General features: G+C 44.1%; 1 pseudogene; it reads left to right on the forward strand.

The window, feature by feature from the left end:
• On the forward strand, nucleotides 1-118 carry LOC126427490 (5S ribosomal RNA; annotated as a pseudogene).
• Nucleotides 119-19,557: the final 19,439 nt, after the last annotated feature.

The raw sequence follows: 19,557 nt of genomic DNA on the forward strand, positions 1-19,557 counted from the left end.
GGCAACGGCCTTGCCGCAGTGGATACGCCGGTTCCCGTCAGCTCACCGAAGTTAAGCACTGTGGGGCGTGGCCGGCACTTGGATGGGTGACCATCTCGGCCGCCATGCGCTGTTGCCATTTTTCGGAGTGCACTCAACCTCGTGATCCTAATTGAGGAGCTAATCGACCGAATAGTAGTGGCTCCAGTCAAAGAAAACCATCGTAACGACCGGGAGAGCGGTGTGCTGACCACACGCCCCTCCTATCCGCATCCTCAGCTGTGGATGACACGGCGGTCGGGTGGTACCGATGGGCCATTTGTGGTCTGATGACGGAGTGCTTTTTTTTTATTGTTTGTACGATCCTTGAAATAAATTTTTCATATTTTTCTTGACTCCTGATGGTACAACGTTTACCTAAAATGCCGTTAATTTCATACAGCTGCTGATAATGCAAACTATACAAGCACAAGTACATGTAGTGAGACAAGAGCAGCCATCAGATAAAAAAAATGAGGTGGTAATTTGTAAAGAGTTGCAGGAGTGTAGGTACCAAGAACGGAGATAGGAAGACTGATAGAGGAAAATGCCAGCAGAGAGCGTTTAATATGTTCAGTGCTTGTGAGAATAAACTGCTTATTGAAAGTTACAAGTTGGTGCTGAGCGTAGGGAAGAAATAACAAGATTTATGAGAAACTTCAAATTCTTCTTGTTCTATGATGGTACAACATTCTCATGGTACACACAGTCCTTTTTTTTTTGTATTTATGGCACGTGAAGTTCAGAACTGCAATATACATCTCCCAGAGGAGTTCGATGCAACTCCCAAAATTCTCGAGAAAACCAACTCAAATGTTTTCGAAACATGTTAAATTGCTGAAATAATGTACATGTTTTTCTACGAGCTGTTTGGCTTTGTGGTATCGTCTCGCTCGTCTTGTCGGCTGCGTGTTTGTGAGGAGGCGGCGGCAGTGAGCTCGATTCCAGGTGTAACCAGATTTTCAAACAAACGTGAATCTTCTACGAACATTTCCGTGAAGCGTAGACTACACAGCGCTCATGAGACTGGTCATCACTAAATTAAGTCAAGTTGCGGTCATTATTCTTTCCTTTTTTCCGTTCAGTTCTAATATTTAAGTAATTTAAGTATAAAATTCATCAAATATATTCTAATTAATATGTGTATACGTCACTTTTGTGAAAAAGTCCCGCTTCTCATTTCAAATATACAGACTGAATACTAATAAAAGTGACAAACTGAAAGGACCGATTCATGACTGAAAATAGAGGAAAAAGGGGCGATGTATGTTGTGGTTATTCTTGTTGTTGTTGTGGTCTTCAGTCCTGAGACGTGTTTGATGCAGCTCTCCATGGTACTCTATCCTGTGCAAGCTTCTTCATCTCCCAGTACCTGCTGAAACCTACATGCTTCTGAATCTGCTTAGTGTATTCATCTCTTGGTTCCCCTCTACGATTTTTACCCTCCACGCTGCCCTCCAATACCAAATTGGTGATCCCTTCATGCCTCAGAACATGTCCTGCCAATCGATCCCTTATTCTAGTCAAGTTGTGCCGCAAACTCCTCTTCTCCCCAATCCCATTCAATACCTCCTCATTAGTTATGTCATCTATCCATCTAATCTTCTTCACTTTCAGAAACGACTTCCTGATACTTAAATCTATACTCGTTGTTAACAAATTCCTCTTATTCAGAAACGCTTTCCCTGCCATTACCAGTCTACATTTTATATCCTCTTTACTTCGATCATCATCAGTTATTTTGCTCCCCAAATAGCAAAACTCTTTTACTACTTTAAGTTAAGTTTCCTAATCTAATTCCCTCAGCGTCAACACACTTAATTCGACTACATTCCATTATCCCCGTTTTGCTTTTGTTGATGTTCATCTTATATCCTCCTTTCAAGACACTGTCCATTCCATTCAACTGCTCTTCGAAGTCCTTTGGTGTCCTTCACAGAATTACAATGTCATCAGCGAACCTCAAAGATTTTATTTCTTCTCCATAGATTTTAATACCTACTCTGAATTTTTCTTTTGTTTCCTTTACTGCTTGCCTATGTATATGCATCCAGAAATGGCGCTGATGAATTAAGTTCCTCTAACCACGTGCCGTGTGTTGCTTGTGTGATGCGGGCTGTGTGATTGATGCACCCCATTGCAAGCACCAAAATGGTCCGGTATTCACTTTGGGAACAAGCCTAGATGGTGTTGTGTACGACCCAGCGGATGAAAACGATCAAGAGGCTGCACAGCTATACCAAAACAAGTATCCTCACAGACACCAACCACATCACACAACTTTTCAGGCCCTTTTTGGGCATTAGTTTGATAATGAGTCCTTTCAGACAGACGAACGTCTAGGGAGATGGCGGACTGTGCATATGTCAGAATTGGGGGATACAGTTCTACAGGATGCAAGCTCCAGGCAAGTGGCTGGCCAACATGGTGTCAGCCAAAGTACGATTATGTGTTCCCTGTGTTACAGCTGCTGCTATCTGTACCACTTGTTACTAGTGCCAGGATTATCTGTGGCGGATTTCTCTCTACAGGAATGACTTTTTCGATGATTTTCGCACCTGACCATCAAAGATGGCATCATTCCTCTTTCCCGGCGAAGCAACCTTTACCAGAACTGCCATCATCAAAATGGTTCAAATGGCTCTGAGCACTATGGGACGTAATTTCTGTGGTCATCAGTCCCCTAGAACTTAGAACTACTTAAACCTAACTAACCTAAGGAGATCACACACATCCATGCCCGAGGCAGGATTCGAACCTGCGACCGTAGCGGTCGCGCGGTTCTAGACTGTAACGCCTAGAACCGCATGGCTACTCCGGCCGGCTGCCATCATAAATCTGCATAGTCGTCACCTGTGGCTACAGAAAATTCTCAAGGAATAGTTGAGGCTTCCCATCAGTTTCGGTTCAGCATCAATGTGTGGGCGAGGATTCTTGACGACCACATACTTGGACCGGTTATTATTCCTCAACTCCTCGCTGGAGGAACGTACTTCCCCTTCCTGTTGAATACTCCGCCTGGACTGCTTGAGAATGTGCCTTTAGCAATACGACAGGTTAGATGCTTTCTCCACGAGGAAGCTACACTCCAGTACCACATTACAGTTCGCTGATGCCTCAACAAAATCTTCCCGAGTCGCTGGATATGACGCACATGACCTGAAGTATGTCCTGCTAGACAACCGGACTTAAACCTCCTGAATGTTTACCTCTGAGATCATCTGAAACGCACTGTGTATGATGAACCAGTTATTGATGTGCAGACCCCTTAACAACGTGTTCACGACGCCTGTGACGCTTTTCGGAGAGCGGGTGGAATGTGTGAAAGAGTGAAAGAGTGCGTCACCCGTGATGCGACGTGTGAAGGCGTTCATCGCATCCCACGGAGGGCGCTTTGAACATTCTGCTGTGACGTGCATGTGATGCATCTCTGTACTATGTTGCCTGCCTGAGTCTGGTATGTCTCTGGTGTTCTTTACACCTGATGTCCACAGTTCAGCTGGTCTGGCCAATGTATGACATCCCACACTGGCATGGTATGTTGTAAATACCTGGCTTGCATAGCCCCAGGTCATCTTTTACATTGCCCAGCGTAGCCCCAATTTTGGTGGGTGGGCAAAATATGCTCTTGATGTCATATTTCTGGAGAATCCTGCTGATCTTGGCAGAGATAGGTCCAGCATATGGCAGGTATGCCATCTTCTTTGCCTCTTCTGATTCTTCTTCTGGATCCTTTGGCCGGTTGGCAGGTTGAAGTGCCTTCTGGATATCTCTAGAGGAGTACCCATTCCTGCTGAACACTGATCGTAAGTGTTCTATTTCTGTCTAAATCAGCCATAGCAGAGCATTGTCTCGAACTTGGTCATTCAATGGATTACAATGACACCAAGATTGTGACACAGACCTCAAGATTTTGGGACAGTGTCATTAAAGAAGCCATTTAGATTAAGGTCACAGACAATCTAATCAACCGTGACTCGGGATACTAAATCAGCACTGCCTGAAATCCAGCGCTTGAGCTTGTGAAAACTCAACGCAGGACACTCCGGGATTCTACAAGAAATAGAAGTGGAGACCGAGAGAACAGCCGTGAGACGAGGTGTTGGACATTAGAGACCAGATCTGACACACCCCAAATCATGAACTCGACTTCAGAAGACGGCCAGGCCGGATGCGGACGGCGGAGGGAACGCCAGCGACCAGAGAGGAACAATGTAGCCGCGTCTGGCGGGCGCGGACGTCAGACGGAACACACGACGCGGCGCGAACCGATTAGGGAGCGCCCAGCTCGAAACACATGTGGAAATCATAGTAACAGTCAGGAGATAGAGTACCCAACATCTCAGATCGGGTCTGATACATCTCAGATGACAACCACATCCGTTGAGGACGGCCAGAACGGGCGCCGACGGCAGTCAGAACATCCGCCACTGGAGGGGTCCATTGAAGCCGAGTCTGGCGGGCGCGGACCACAGATGGAACAATCGACCCGGCGCGGACCGATTAAGGAACGCCCAGCTCCTCCCAGGCATAAATACTGGACTCGATCGACCCAAGGACCAGTCTCAGGGAGCACCTGAAGTAGACAGCGAGGCACGCTGTTGAAATATCGTGCGAGAACGACGCGAACATCCGGCTGGATTCCCGAATATCCAAGATGTCAACAGATCGCCGGGAAAGCATGAAGAATTACATTATTCCAAAGAGTTTACAAAGCAAAAGCGTTTACAAACTTCCTTTACCAATTACAATCTTCACTAAAATACATAATTATTTTGTAAATCAACCTAGAAATAAATTTAATAATCACTGTTGGTTTGTGCAATTAATAATATTAATTTTAAGTATACCACGAATTTTGTAATTTCAATTATTTTTAAAAGAAGACTAATTTTATCTGTTAGTACACATCGATTGTAACACATTAATTTCTTTTTTTATACGTTTCAGCCTGAAATATAATACATTGTATACAAAATGTTATGAATTCTTTTAATGAAACAGCTGAGATAATCTTAAACTATGCGAGAAACGACAGTATACATGATATCGGTTATCTCTATATAAAAAAAGATAATCTCAGAGGAAGGCCATTCATTATAATATCCAGGACATTATGAACACCTAGCAAATAGCCATCACGTCCACCTCTGACACCGGTAACAGCGGCGACGCATCGTGCCATGAGAGCAGTGAGGCCTTGATGGGGCATTGTAAGGAGTTAACACCACATCTCCACACAGAGGTCACCTAATTCCCACAATTTGCAGGGAGGGAAGTGAAGACCTCTTACTCTACACTGAATCACATCCCAGATATGTTCTGGCGAGTTTGGGGAGCCATCACGTCAATTGGGACTCACAAATTTGTTCCTCGAACCTCTCCATCATGCTGCTGGTCTAGTGACATGGCGCATTATCTTGCTCAAAAATACCGCTGCCGTCGGGAAACACGTTCATCTTGAAGGTTTGTACGTCGTCTGCAACCACTGTACGATGTTCCTTGGCCTATGTAATGCCTTGCACGAGGTCCACTGGACCCACGGGTGGTCACGTGACTGTTCTCCAGAGTATAATGGAGTCTCTGCCAGTTCTTCTTCCTCCCATATTACAGGTGTCAAGGAGGTGTTCCCCTGGGGGACGACAGCCGTGTACTACAAGTCTCTAGAGGAACGGAAGGTTCCAAGTGATTGGAAAAGGTCGTCGAGCAGATGCGCAAAACTATACGCCTATATCTCTGACATCGATCTGTTGTAGAATTTTAGAACATGTTTTTTGCTCGCGTATCATGTCATTTCTGGAAACCCAGAATCTACTCTGTAGGAAACAACATGGATTCCGGAAACAGCGATCGTGTGAGACCCAACTCGCGTTATTTGTTCATGAGACCCAGAAAATATTAGATACAGGCTCCCAGGTAGATGCTATTTTCCTTGACTTCCGGAAGGCGTTCGATACAGTTCCGCACTGTCGCCTGATAAACAAAGTAAGAGCCTATGGAATATTAGACCAGCTGCGTGGCTGGATTGAAGAGTTTTTAGCAAACAGAACACAGCATGTTGTTCTGAATGGAGAGACGTCTACAGGGGAGTGTTATGGGACCATTGCTTTTCACAATATATATAAAAGACCTAGTAGATAGTGTCGGAAGTTCCATGCTGCTTTTCATGGATGATGCTGTAGTATGCAGAGATGTTTCAGCATTAGAAAATTGCAGCGAAGTGCAGGAACATCTGCAGCGGATAGGCACTTGGTGCACGGATTGGCAACTGACCCTTAACAGAGACAAATGTAATGTATTGCGAATACATAGAAAGAAGGATCCTTTATTGTATGATTATATGATGGCTGAACAAACACTGGTAGCAGTTACTTCTGTAAAACATCTGGGAGTATGCGTACGGAACGATTTGAAGTGGAATGATCATATAAAATTAATTGTTGGTAAGACGGGTGCTAGGTTGAGATTCATTGGGAGAGTCCTTTGAAAATGTAGTCCATCAACAAAGGAGGTGGCTTACAAAGCACTCGTTCGACCTATACTTGAATATTGCTAATCAGTGTGGGATCCGTACCAGGTCGGGTTGACAGAGGAGATAGAGAAGATCCAAAGAAGAGCGGCGCGTTTCGTCACAGGGTTATTTGGTAAGCGTGATAGCGTTACGGAGATGTTTAATAAACTCAAGTGGCAGACTCTGCAAGAGAGGCGCTCTGCATCGCGGTGTAGCTTGCTCGCCAGGTTTCGAGAGGGTGCGTTTCTGGATGAGGTATCGAATATATTGCTTCCCCCTACTTATACCTCCCAAGGAGATCACGAATGTAAAATTAGAGAGATTAGAGTGCGCACGGATGCTTTCCGGCAGTCGTTCTTCCCGCGAACCGTACGCGACTGGATCAGGAAAGGGAGGTAATGACAGGGACACGTAAAGTGCCCTCCGCCACACACCGTCGGGTGGCTTGCGGAGTATAAATGTAGATGTAGATGTAGATTCGCGCTCTCCCACCTTCACGATGAAGAAGATACCGGGATTAATCGGACCGTGCAAAGCTCTGCTGCTGCACCAATGTCCAGGGCCGATGATGAAGCGCTCATTTCAGTCGCAGTCACCAATGTCACGGTGTTAACATTGCCACATGCGAGGGTCGTCGGCTGCGGAGGCACATCGTTAGGAGTGTTCGGACCACTGTGAGTTCGTACACGATTGTATTCTGCCCAGCATTAAAGTTCGATGTTAGTTCCTCCAACAGTTCGCCGCCTGCACAGCCCGCAGCGCCCTACATCTGAAATAAGGTGGGGTCACCCAACCCCATGACGTCTGGACGTGGCTTCAGCTTGGCTGCGCCGCGTGTTGAAGACGCTCGCCACGGCATTGCTAGAACACACGACAAATCGTCCAGTTTCCGATATATAGCCTACTCGTGCGCACCCTGTGGGCTGTCACAAAAAAATGGCTCTGAGCACTATGGGACTCAACTTCTGAGGTCATTGGTCCCCTAGAACTTAGAACTAGTTAAACTTAACTAACCTAAGGACATCACACACATCGATGCCAGAGGCAGGATTCGAACCTGCGACCGTAGCGGTCTCGCGGTTCCAGACTGCAGCTCCTAGAACCGCACGGCCAATTCGGCCGGCGGGCGTTCACAATCTGCTCTCGGTCAGACTTGGTGAGATCGTGCACCATCACTATTCTACACACTCTAACAACCCTACCATGATAAAGGTCAAAAATTAATTATGATTGTAGTGTTGCTCACGCTGCTAAATATTGCATTTTCGGGCAACAACAAAGTTATATTATGTGGCAGGTATCATTAGAGCACAGTTAATAAAGTCATTTCGTGAAATAATGGACAAACTAGGCACTCATCTTTTCGTGTTTCCCACGCTGGTCTCGTTGTGAACTCGTGGCTCAATCGTCGAAGATCTAGGTAGTGATGATTCCAAGCTCGGATGCAAAGAGGCCTGGGTGTTATTCTGCGATATTCAAAAGTTTTATAGATGTGTTTCATAAACCATTCTTGAAGATTGAACTTTTGCAATTCAAGACAATGGTGATGTAAAGAAAGTAATCAGCACTGCGAATTTAAGTTACACTTCTTTTTTACTACTTTTGTTGCAACATCACTTCACAATATAAAACATACTTGAAAATATCTTCCTCACTGTTAAAGCACGCATTTCATAAACTGACTACAATTTGCGTCCTTTGAACATGACGGCCAAGACTTGACTCTCTAATAACCGCTTACGCGCCCAAAAATCAGAGTTACAAGTACGTGAAAGATCATACTGACGAAAGAAGGAATGCACATAAGAATAATATCATTGCAATATAAACATATCGATGTATCAAAGTACCTCTACATTAATGAAATCAAATCTGAATGTTGTCACAGAAATATCTTAACTATTTTACAGAAACACAGTAGAATATTGCTGGTATCGAGAGGTTGAGGTGAGGTGCCGTAACGGTTACGTAATTCAAGTGGCATTACAAAACGGAGAGCCAGCTCACTGATACTACACTACGGGCCATTAAAAATGCTACACTATGAAGATGTGCTACAGACGCAAAATTAAACCGAAAGGAATAAGATGCTGTGATCTGCAAATGATTAGCTTTCCAGAGCATTCACACAAGTTTGGCGCCGGTGGCGACACCTATAACGTGCTGACATGAGGAAAGTTTCCAACCGATTTCTCATACACAAACAGTAGTTCACCGGCGTTGCCTGGTGAAACGTTGTTGTGATGCCTCGTTTAAGGAGGATAAATGCATACCATCACGTTTCCTACTTTGATAAAGGTCGGATTGTATCCTATCGCAATTGCGGTTTATCGTATCGCGACATTGCTGCTCGCGTTGGTCGAGATCCAATGACTGCTAGCTGAATATGGAATCGGTGGGTTCAGTAGGGTAATACGGAACGCTAGATGCCAACGGCCTCGTATCACTAGCAGTCGAGATGACAGTCATCTTATCTGTATGGCTGTATCGGATCGTGCAGCCACGTCTCGATCCCTGAGTCAACAGATGGGGACGTTTGCACGACAACAACCATCTGCACGAACAGTTCGACAACGTTTGCAGCAGCAAGGACTATCAGCTCGGAGACCATGGCTGCGGTTACCCTTGACGCTGCATCACAGACAGAAGCGGCTGTACTCGACGACGAACCTGGGTGCACGAATGGCAAAACGTAAGTTTTTCGGATAAATCTAGTTTCTGTTTACAGCATCACGATGGTCGCATCCGCTTTTGGCGACATCGCGGTGAACACACACTGGAAGCGTGTATTCGTCATCGCCCTGGCCAGCACATTCTCCAGATCTCTCACCAACTGAAAACGTCTGGTCAATGGCTCAACACAATACGCCAATCACTAGTCTTGATGAACTGTGGTATCGCGTTGAAGCTTCGTGAGCAGTTGTACCTGTACACGCCATCCAAGCTCTGTTTCACTCAATGCCCACGTGTATCAAGGCCGTTATTACGGCCAGAGGTGGTTGTTCTGGGTAATGATTTCTCAGGATCTATGCACCCAAATTGCGTGAAAATGTAATCACATGTCAGTTCTAGTATAACATATTTGTCCAATGAATACCCGTTTATCATCTGCATTTCTTCTTGGTGTAGCAATTTTAATGACCAGTAGTGTAGATAATATTACAGATAATAATGATAATGCAATTTATACTAGTCTGCACTCACGGGAATTTCTTAGCCGGTTTTGGTGCAGGTCGGAGCGAGAGAGCAGAGGTTTGAAATGCGTTGAGTCGGTTCACGATTGTGCTCAAGGGGAATAATGTCTGTTTACGCAAAGGCGGCTTGAGGCTGAGATTTAACCCGGATAATCTTCACGCAGTCTGATTCTTCGATACAAATACCGTACCTAAGGGACCTATTTCAACGTTACCAAAAATAAAAAATGAAACTGATAGACGAATGTGTGTTTTCGGAATGGCTATGAAATATGAGATTGAATATATTAGTAGCCTCTCGAAAACAACCCAGATCCCGCTATAATGAGCAGACCTGTAACATAGTTAGCACTCACCAAAAGGACATTGAGTTACTTAAAGAAAAGAATAGAAAGAAAAAGATTTCATTATAACTCATCAATATATTCTAAAAGAATCCGCACCACCGAACGTGAACAGATATATAAGGAACATAAAACATACATTTGATATTTCTTTCACACATTGCGTGGTACAACAATGTCTTGTTTTGTCTGTCCATTATTTTCTTGCAATTAGATGTCCTTGCTTGCGTGTGAGTATTTCATTCCGTCACACGCCTTTTCGAAACCTTTGTTCAAAGATTTACATTTTTTCGTAGGTACACAAAATATATTATAACTTGTAGCGATGCTACACTGCACTTATTCACATGTCTGCAATGAAACAGTGTCTCTAGAACTATACATAACAAATGATAGATTTTTATCATTCATATGTTTCATATGTTTCGCATCTGCGCGACTTTGTGTGGACGCACATTACAAAAATATGACATTTTACCAACTACAGCTCGATGGCTGTTCTTCTCTTTTGTGACAAATATTTTATATACCGACCATCGGAAACCCAATAATATTACAATATATCGAATAACATCAGCGAAAGGCTATAATCGTCTCTCTCTCCCTTCTAACCTACAGCTTTCCTTTCATGTTCTTCGGCTCTTGCAACTGCAGTCTGGTTTCTGTATGAGTTGTGAATAATCTTTTGCTCGCTATACTTCACCCCGATACCTTCAGAAAAATACTACTTTTGAACCATTTATCATATGATGGTAACGTCATTTGTGTGTTTTAGAAAACGAATAGACCCAAAACTGATTACGGTGTGATTCCACATGGTATCTTACACTAGTCCCCCATACCGCCCTCCCCCCCCCCTCCCACACACACACACACACCCAGGACACTTTCATCAATAATGTCAATATTGCCCTCTGATCTCTGTTATGAAAGAAAATTCCAACAAAGCAATGGTCCAACAACGCGAAAGGGATTTCGTTATACCACAACGATTTATTTTGGGAATCAGAAACTAATACAATAATATTTCTTGAAGTAATCATTTGTGAAGTTTCCTCCGAAGAGGAAGAAGAACTAAACGCAGTTAATCAATCCTGTTCAGATAAACGAGCCAGTTTTTCATCGTAGGCAACTTTCTCAAAAACTTCTGATCATACAGACTGCAGTGCTTCAGTGCACGGTGTAAGCACGGTAGCCTCTCCTACATAGTCTCGCTCACTTTATCTAATACTAGTACTGATTCTTATACTAATAAATCTAGTGACCAGGTATTTACGGGATGGATGACTTCCATTTTCATGTGCCTTCCAGCTATGATTTTTTAGTTTCTCTGTTGCACTTTCCCGTGATTCGAGCGAACCTGTAACCATTTAAACTTTCATTATTTGATTACGTTCAGTATCCTTAGTTAGTCCTATTTTCTATGTGTATCACATACTTCAGCAGTATTATAGGGTACGTCACTTGAATGTTTTCTAAGCAGTCGCCTTTGCAGACATTGCATTATGATAGTATCATGCCATGTGTCACGTGCTCTAGCTAAGACTGCGCCTACGGACCATTAAATTTCATATCTCCACAAACTGTCACCACCACATATCTGTATGAGTTGACTGACTCCATTGGTGAGCCAGTGATATTATGCGCACAGGATACTACATCTTTTCGTTTTGTAAAGTACATAATGTTACATTTCTGAACATTTCATATAGGTTGCTAATCTGCCCACCACTTAGAAATCTGGTTACCTTCTAAGTGAATATTAGTACAGCTTTCTTCAGAAAGCACATCGTTGCCTATAAATGTATCTGCATATGAAAAAGTTCTGATATTACATTGTGTGTTAGGTCATTACTGTGCAACATGAGCACCAAAGATCCCTGAGGTTACTTCTATGTCTGCTGATTATTCTCCATCCACGACAACATGGTGCACTCTTCCTTCGAAGAAGACTAAAACTCAGCCAAAACATTCTCTTCATACTACATGTGATACTATTTCCGATCATAGTCGTGGGTGTCGAACTAAGTCATGAAATATTGCATCTATTTACTTTAGCTGAGGGTAGTCTTATTAACTCAGCACACTATTGTAATTCTCTACCAAAGTGACCATCAATACCAGCTGAATTAGTACATTCCAGTGAAGTGAAAAAACTCTGGCTGAGTCAGATATGGTCTGCATTTCTGCATATTATGGTACAGTCAGCTGGGATATCGTACAAGGTAGATTCAGTTGACTGTGGGAAAGAGTTTTCGTCGTTCACACAGACAGACCTGTTTCCTTGCGGATATGTCAGAGGTGTCACATATGTGTATTTGTAGAGTGTAGGTGAATGTAAAGGCTGTGTGTACAATGGTTGGTTGGTTGGTTCGTTCGTTTGGGGCAGGGGACCAAATAGCGAGATCATCGGTCCCGTCGGATTAGGAAAGGATGCGGAGCGAGGTTGGCTGTGCTCTTTCAAAGGAAACATTCTGGCATTTGCCTGAGTCGGTTTAGGGAAACCTAAATCAGGATGATCGGACGTGTGTACAGTGTAGTGTTATATTTGTGTTGTATGATGATGAACAGAGAAGGAAGACGGAGAAAACTGGTGCTGCCATATAGCCTACTCAGATAGCATGAAGGGTTCTGTCAAGGTTAAAATCCCCATCCAAATAATGGATCATCATCAATAATGTCAGACACTCAAACTTCACGACACATTGTAGAGAGGTTCAGAATTTAATTCAGGACTGTGATCAAGAACTTTACGCCACCACTTCTCTTTCCTTTGCTGTCCAAATACTGGCATCGAAAATTTCGTCCACTACCAGGATTCTAACCCCCCTTCGTTCTAGTCGAATGGCACCACAAAAGCGTGTGTTAGGAAATTCAGCCATGGCTGTCTTTCAATTCTATAGTATTAGAGTCTAAACTGATATTTAGTTTTTTTAAATATTTCTTTGATTGTCCAGAACCAACATGGAGCTTTCTCATCACCTGAATCACAAGAGCTCCCGAAGGGCTCCTCTTCCCTTCTCTGAGAGTTTTGTAGCTTCAGTTTTGGAGCTATCACCAGCCTTCCACTCTGTTAATGGGAAATAATCACACAAATGTATTGCACTAGATTTCTCCTCTTCCATGTTGTTTCAACTCTATACAAATATTAGAGAACCCTTATACTTTGCTTCGCTACCACGGTATTGCCATTGCGTGAATTAACTGTGGGCAGGAACGTGACCGCCACTATCGGAGACCAGCCAGATGCCAGTGCTGAAGTTATGCCTCCGTCGGTTGAGAAGCAGACCACCGAGACACTGAATGATGTCGAACGTGACTGAGAGCATGTCACAGGTCACTATGCCACGCTCTGCGACGAACTTCCAAACGCTTCTCCCCGATAACTGGTAGAGGCAATATAAGTCTCCTTCCTGCTAGTTACCAGGGTCCATTGGCGATAACAGGGAAACATTTTCGTCGCTGTGTCCATACGAGCGAGCCAATGACCTCAGTGTGTGCAGACGACCAGCGAAACTCCATCTGGGCAGGCGGCATCGAGTAGCTTGCCAGAAACGTCAAGAGCGGCCGCAACTGTAGTGAGAGGTCAACAGCAGTCCACTGCCTGTTGTGTAGTTAGAACCCAAAGCGCCACTGCTAAGTTCAGAACTTCCACTGTAAACCTCCCCTCCAAACTCAAAATACTTTGGAGCCAGTAAGGTCGTGGCAGGCTTACCAGTGCGGCGGTTCTTCTACGTGCCTCACTGGGTATGTTTAAGTGAGAAAATTCTATCAGCTCCTGTACACTAACATGCAACAATGTCAGTTCTACTACTCTGATTAGGTGAAAAAAAGTTTGAGGCTCACCATAAAAATCCCTGGTTATTGAAACTGAGTTGGCACGATATGTTTACTCTAAACTAAACTCCGCCCGAACAGGCCATGAAGGCCCAACGGTACCGACCGGCCGCCGTGTCATCCTCAGCACATAAGGGCCACTGGATGCAGATATAGAGGGGCGCGTGGTCAGCACACTGCTCTCCCGGCTGTATGCTCAATTTACGAGACCGGAGCCGCTACCTCTCAGCCAAGTAGCTCCTCAGTTTGCCTCACAAGGGCTGAATACACCCCTCTTGCCAACAGCCCTAGGCAGACCGTATGGTCATCTATCCAAGTGCTGACCCAGCCCGACAGCGCTTAACTTTGGTGACCTTATGGAAATTGGTACTACCACCATGGTCAGGCCGTTGGCTTATGAAAGGCTTACAGGGACCATAAAATACGCGATTCTACTGCTCTAAAAAATAATGTTCCGCCACTCTGTCTGTGTAACAAGAGGTAAAAGAGTACTCCACATTAATTCTAAGAATAAATAGTCCTGTCAATCTCTTATAACTTCAGAAAAGAAGCCACTGGACTCAACTGAAAATGCGCTGTTCACTCACATTAGGGTGACCACCCGTCACAAGCATGAATAACCACCTCTTGTAGCGTGGACCGCTGTGAGGCGTGCAGGAAGAGTGTCAGCAACATTCCAGAAGGTACCGACAGGGATCTGGAACCAGGTCGACTCCAGTTCCGTAGCTTGCTAAGTCAATCGGTTGAGAATCCATGGCGCGAACATCTAGATCGACGTCGTCCGACAGACTCGCGGTTGGATTTAAATCCAGAGGGGTTTCTTTTTTTTTTTTAATTTGTGGTATGTTTCTATTGGACCAAGCTCTATGTCGGCGATTGCTGCGGCCAACAAGTTCTCCACGTACGCGTACACCAACATTCCTCTACCACGCAAACATAGGGGCTACACTCGTCTGGTGTGAGACGTTTCCTGCGGGATCCACCGGGGGCCGAACCGCACAATAACCCTGGGTTCGGTGTGGAGCGGCGGAGGGGTGAAGTGGACTGCGGTAGTCGTCGTGGGGTTGTGCACCACTGCGGCATGCGCGGGTACGGAGCCTCTCCGTCGTTTCTAGGTCCCCAGTTAACATACAATACAATGAGACCAAGCTGCTGAGGTCATTGGTCCCTAGGCTTGGGCACTACTTAATCTAAGTTAAACTAACTTACGCTAACGACAACACACACACACACACACACACACACACACACACACACACACACACGACCGAGGGAGGACTCAACTCTCCGACGGGGGGGTTCTTGTATGTCCATCCTATTAGCAAGACGTCTCTCGGACGACGGCCGTTTACTATCGTGATAAGTAAATAAAAACACCTAGAGCCGTCCTTATGATTTTCTTATGTTTTTTCGCTACAAGTTTCAACGCTTCAGTGCGTCATCTTCAGGCTGTTTTTGATGCGATACGGGTTGATATGATCTCCTGGCGTACCACATCTGTTGCCAGCATTACTGGATACGCAGATAATGTGTCAGCACTCCAACCAGTAATGCTGACAACAGATGTGGTATGCAAGGAGATCATATCAACCCGTATCGCATCAAAAACAGCCTGAAGATGACGCACTGAGGCGTTGAAATTGGTAGCGACAAAATATAAGAAAATGATAAGGACGGCTCTAGGTGTTTTCATTTACATTTCATACTGGTGGAGTTGCACGAACCGTGGCAATGCGCCTGAGACAGCGCGGCTACCCCGCGCAGCTAAATCCGGCGTCTTTGGTGGCCAGGGCCGTATGGTAAACACACCCGGCTGCTCTCCGACCATGCCTGTAGACTGTGAGCTGTGTGAGACGTTACATGGTCCTGTTGCTAGGTGCCATCGTGTAGAGGGAAAATAAATTGCATGTAGGGGAGGACATGGTACCCAAGCATATGTGCATATATGTGTTGTGTTTTGCAGCACTATGAGATCACTCAGGGGAATTCCACATAAATATTCCCCAGACCATATCTCTCCATTCCTTCAGCCTGAAGCCTTCTGATGATTGTTTCAATGTGCTTGCTTTAAGGAATTTCACACCATACACAGTGAAGGCTATAAACCTACCACTACTACTGCAATTTGGTATGCTTTTACCTAAACAATGGAAACCCCCTTTCTATGTTGCACGTAGAACCCTCTTACCAAAATTTAGTTTAATTTCCAAATAAAGTACACTATGGGAGGATGGTCCTGTTTATAGGAAAAGCTAATCAATAGATACCCTTTTCGCAGGATTTGACCGTGTGTTTTGTCTAATGGACAAGAGACTATTCACTTCTTCTCCTAAGATATTACCCAGCAGACAGAAATGCAGTTTTAATAATATTATTCTGAAGCTAGGACAATTCAGTTCCAAGTTCATTTAGTGGTTTAAAACATGTACTAATAATCCAGGCAATGAAACAGTGAAGTATTGGAAAAGCAGAAGTACGAATTTTTCCAACTTTTTTGCTACTGTTTAATTTGTTTCTTCAGATAAATAAAACTCCACTTAAACGATGTTGGACTACACCCTTATACATTACGTTTTTAAAAAAGGAAAAGCGCAGTAGATAACTTCGGAGAAGCTAAAACAATTTGGACAGGGGGGACCTTTAGGAAAGCATTTTCCGTAATCATAAAACTTAAATACTAAAATACTAAAGCACACACATTTTATACCGATTATTTCACTTCAAGAAAACCTCTTTCTTACTGGAATTTACTTTCAAAAGTTATTACGCTTTGAACTAATTCTGTATAGTCATTTAACAGATTATAGTAAATTGGCTTCACTCTGATAGAATTTTACGTAAGCAAACTTTTACTATAACACTTTTCAACGGTTAACAAATCTTTTTTATTATTTACACAAAAACAATTTAAATGGTGCCTCTTTATATTAACCTGGCACTTCATAAGTCAGGGAAACAGGATACTCCGATTAATCATACAACAGGAAGCAACCATATACAGGTGTATGATTAGGATGAAATAACAGGGTGAGTCGGCCAGGGTGGCCGAGCGGTTCTAGGCGCTCCAGTCTGGAATCGCGCGACCACTACGATCGCAGGTTCGAATCCTGCCTCGGGCATGGGTGTGTGTGATGTCCTTAGGTTAGTTAGGTATAAGTAGTTCTAAGTTCTAGGGGACTGATGACCTCAGAAGTCAAGTCCCATAGTGCTCAGAGCCATTTGAACTTACTTCCCGCGCTTCCTCTAGGCAGCGCGCCAATTCGCCCTCACCACCTTTTCCACTCCCCAGAGTCACTTTCGTTTCAGACAGAAGCCCACTGACTTCTGTATAACACCTATTTCTTACATTGCTCTTAAGCGTGACCATTTCGTTAATTGTCAAATTTACATCAACATGAACAATGTATGTACACGAATATTTTCAAATACAAAAGGTCAACAGAAAATTATTGAATGTAATAAACAATTTACAAAGCATTTTACACAAATAACTCAAAGTACTACAACTTCCGGTATAGTACGAGGCGTGTCTTTTAAGTAAGTTCCGTTTTGAAATTAAAAAATACGTGCTAAGATATCTCAATAATTTTATTTTTACATGAAAGGCTGGACCTTAATCTACGCACTGACGCCATTACAATCTGTTCCTCCTTGTTTACGTTGTGTACTGAGTGTTTAAGATGCCTCCGATAATCGTGAATCCCACTGACTGTGAAGTACGGGCTGTTATAAGATTTCTTTGTACGAAACGCCTTAAAGCGATCGATATTCATCATGAGACCTGTGTAGTTTACTGAGAAAACATTATGAGTGATGGAATGGTAAGAAAATGGGTGAGAGAATTTAATGATGGCCGCACAAATTTGCATGATGAACAACTGAGTGGGCGTCCTTCGATCTTTAATGAAAGTTTGGTGCAGGAAGTGGACAATAAGGTGAGATAAGGTAGACGTTTTACGGTTTTCTCCTTTTGGAATGACTTTCCTAATGTTTCTCATAGTGTTTTGTATGGCATGAATTGTATGGCTTGAATTACCAACAATTGTGTGCATGTTGGGTACCGAAAATGTAGAAGAAGAATGTGCACAAAACCAAACGTTAAGACAGTACATTGACTTTCCTCGAGCGGTACCACAACGACGGTGATGATTTCTTAAGCCAAATTGTTACGGCCGATAAAACATGGTTGGCCTATGTCACACCAGAATCAAAGTAACAGTCGATGGAAGTTGAGCAAGGGCATCGTTTTTCTGCAAGACAATGCCAGTCCGCACGTGGCGAATCAGACCAAAGACTTCATCACATCTTTTCGATGGGAAACTCTAGATCATCCTCTGTACAGCCCCGATCTTGCGCCCAGTGACTACCATCTGTTCCTCCACTTGAAACACCTGGGCGGTCAGTGTGTTCGAGACGATGACGAAGTCAAAACATTGGTGATGCTGTGGTATTCAAAAACTGGTACAACGTTATGACAAGTGCCTCAGTATTGACGGAAATTATGTGGAAAAGTAGATTAAGGTACAGGCTTTCATGTAATAATAAAATTATAGCGATATCTTAGTATGTCTTTTTTTAAATTTAAAAACGGTACTTACTTAAAAAAACACCTCGTACACTACATTAGCCGGCCGCGGTGGTCTAGCGGTTCTAGGCGCGTAGTCCGGAACCGCGCGACTGCTACGGTCGCAGGTTCGAATCCTGCCTCGTGCATGGATGTGTGTGATGTCCTTAGGTTAGTTAGTTCTACGTTCTAGGGGACTGATGACCTCAGATGTTAAGTCCCATAGTGCTCAGAGCCATTTTTGAACACTACATTACATATACAGAAAACATGCATAACGTGATCAAAAGTATCCGGACACCCCCAAAAACATAGGTTTTTCATATTGTGTGCATTGTGATGCCACCTACTGCCGGGTGCTCCATATCAACGACCTCAGATGTCATTAGACATCGTGAGAGAGCAGAGTGGGGCGCTCCATCGAACTCACAGACTTCGAACGTGGTCAGGTGATTGGATGTCACTTGTGTCATATGTATGTACGCGAGATTTCCACACTCCTAAACATCACTTGGTCCACTGTTTCTGATGTGACAGTGAAGTGGGACAGTGAATGGACACGTACAGCACAAAAGCGTACAGGCCGACGTCATCTGTTGACTGATGGAGACCGCCAACATTTGAAGATGGTCGTAATGTGTAATAGGCAGTCATGTATCCACACCATCACACAGGAATTCGAAAGTGCATCAGGATCCACAGCAAGTACTATGACAGTTAGGCGGGAGGTGAGAAAACTTGGATCTCATGGTCGGGCGGATGCTCATAAGCCACAAATCACGCCGGTAAATGCCGAACGACGGATCGCTTGGTGTAAGGAGCGTAAACATTGGACGATTGAACATTAGAAAAACGTTGTGTGGAGTGACGAATAACTGGGATTATTGGTAGTTGGGATCTCCAACGTTATCCACGTTATGGGGGCCCCTTAACGACGTGGCTGACTAGAAGGGTAAGAAAACTAATGTGCACTCCATGTACATACTAGGTGGAGTCACTCCAGATGTGGAAACGGTCCTCCCGGGTGCTATGAAGAGCACAGGGTGCAGCAAACTGCAGGTGGTTGCTCACGTCGGTACCAATGATGTG

This window comes from Schistocerca serialis, chromosome 11, assembly GCF_023864345.2.
Source record: "Schistocerca serialis cubense isolate TAMUIC-IGC-003099 chromosome 11, iqSchSeri2.2, whole genome shotgun sequence".
In the NCBI taxonomy this organism is placed as follows: domain Eukaryota; kingdom Metazoa; phylum Arthropoda; class Insecta; order Orthoptera; family Acrididae; genus Schistocerca; species Schistocerca serialis.